The sequence below is a fragment of the Platalea leucorodia genome (assembly GCF_965183815.1).
Source record: "Platalea leucorodia genome assembly, chromosome: 2".
Classification (NCBI taxonomy): domain Eukaryota; kingdom Metazoa; phylum Chordata; class Aves; order Pelecaniformes; family Threskiornithidae; genus Platalea; species Platalea leucorodia.
Window position 1 is genome coordinate 19658729 of NC_138824.1, and position 2569 is coordinate 19661297.

Here is a 2569-nt window from a genome sequence, read left to right on the forward strand (position 1 = left end):
AAGGTAATGTTCCAGGTACCAATGTCTCTCCACCTTGCTTGTCATCATGCTGCTAATCACAGAAGTCCCAGCAAAGCCCATTGCAGAGATCTGGGGGAAGGGATCTTGTAGACACAGAAGAAGCAGAGCCATCATGCCAAGAAATGACAAAAAGAGCCACACAGCATCTCCTCAGAAATGCCACTGATATTGTTCCTAAGCAATGTGTGCATTCAGATTTACAAAAATTCCAGGCAGAGACAAGAAATATCCCTTTCAACCAGCACCCCAAGAGAAGGAAAAATTAACCCCCTTGGGCCATGAATGTTTCTGCCTCTGCTCTCCACTTTATTCAAGTACACCATAAAGGGATTTGCTTCAGGCAGGGAAAGGCGGACATCCAAGAAAGCCACTATCTTTTGCAATGTTTGCATTACCCGTGTACTCTCAGTGCTCAAAGTCAAGGGCTCCAGCTAAGCAGGTCCTTGGTGACTTCCTGGCATATTTTAATGGGTCAGTAGATCGTTTCTTTTGTTAAGAAATAAATTTCTGACAGGTTGCTACTGCCTTTTATTTAAGATTCTTTCTAAGCACCAAAATGTGCCTGCTGCTAGGTCGTCCCTGTATGAACTGACTTTTTTTATGAGTAAATGGTGGGCGGCAGAATAAATTGACTATGGGAAAAAAAAATCTATTCCTTTGTTATCTGACTACATAAATGGGTAACATTTTGGAAAAGAGGTTGGCGGGATTTGGGGCACCCTCAGGGGGAAATGCCCAAACCCCACGCACTGAGTGCGTGCAGTGCTGTGTTAGCGGGGACTGCCTTACCAGCCCCCCTCTTGGCTCAGCCCACAGCCGCACTTGCCCGCAGCTCTGTCCTGCGCCCTCCCGTGTCCCTGCTCCCCAGCACAGTCGCATCCTCTCCGGTGTGTCACACAGGCTGGCCACAGCTGCCGAGAGGGAGATCATGGCTGTGCTAGGGTGCCCTCCAAGAGAGCCCCAGAGTAACTCCCAACCCTTCTGGCAGACTCACTTTTGTCCCATGCTGCTCTGTCTGATCCCAGGGGCAGCCCCGGGCTCGCAGTCTCTCTGCTGCCTACACCTCAGTTTCTCGCTTGTCCCCACCTGTGTGTGCAGCCCCTTCCCAGTATGGCACTGTGAAGGACTGGGACATCTTTCCTGGTCAAGGCAGCACAAGGGAACTGGGGGTTGGGATGTCTTGGCACATAGTGATGCCTGCTTTTTTGCAAAAGTAAAAAGCAGAAAAAGGCCATTTCACAAATATTCTGGGCTTTCAGAGAAAATGGAGAGGAGGGGAAGAGAGGCAAATTTCAGGTCTTGGTGACCCACAGGCTGTGGGGTTCAAAACCAAAATGAGACCAGGCTCTGCCCGGGGGCGTTCACAGTGGGACTCACCTCTTAGCACTGGCATGGGGAACACAGTGGCCCTGCTCATGCAAGCTGGGTGATGGCCTGAGTTGAACAAGGAGCTTTGTTTGGACACCAGGAAAATGGGATTAAAACAACCTTATAGCAACTCTGTACATGTCTGGCTTGTGGAAAAAATGTAAAATAAATCAGGCCTAAACCACACAAGATGTTTTACTGCTAGGTATTTTATTGGTACGGGTAGAGTGTCAGGCAAGGGTGCTCATAAATCAGTTGCAGTAGTTTCTATTATTTCAAAAGAGATAGATAGAATCTACTGGAAATTATTCTGATCGACAGCATTTATGTGAAGCCACAAGGAAGTTCCAGGCAAGATCAGAATGTGCAGAGTTTCCAGTTCCCATCAGGGATTGCAATTGTTGTTGAAACACTTTATTTCCAAACTGCAACCCGCAATCTCAGGTGAGGTCATTCTTCCTTGTGTCAAGACATGTTGCATTGTCGTGTAGCCTATTATACATCCTGGGAACAGGAATTTTGCCTGTAAATCAGCAAAATACACGTGCATGTCTATAACTTCAGAGACACGAAATATTGGCATAAGAAACAAGATTGTTCATGCCCTTTTAGCTATGCACAGATTTGCATCTCTTTTTTCTTTTCTATGGCACTCAGTGCACTTCCAGCACTACCCACTAGTGTAATGGCACTGCCTGCTGGTCTGAAAATCACAGCAAGATCACTAAAACCAGCTAAATTAATTTTTCTTTTTCCTTTTGCTCATTTGATATGTGCTGCGACAGAGTTGCAGCCACAGCCTGGGTTCAGGAATAAAACAACTTGTGCTCCTTTCGGAATTCCAGAGAGCAAAGGAAGATATGGGGAAAGCTGCCTAAATACTCTCCAGTAAGACCTAGAAGCTACTGGCCAGATTTCTGAAATCCAGCACTTTCTGGGAAACATTACATTTCTGTAACCACACCCCAGGACAGCAAGAGAGGGCTTGTGAGCTGTGCCAATGTGGGGGTGTACTCCCACCTCTCTCTCCTGAGGTTAGACCACCCCTTTGGATGTGGAGCCCAGAAGCCGCTCCTTTGGCACAGAAGACGCTCCCACAGCTTTTCCTACCAAAAGCTGAGCAGCTTGCTTTCTTCTAAGAGCAGCTGCTGGTTCTGATGATTCGATGTAAAATGCAGAA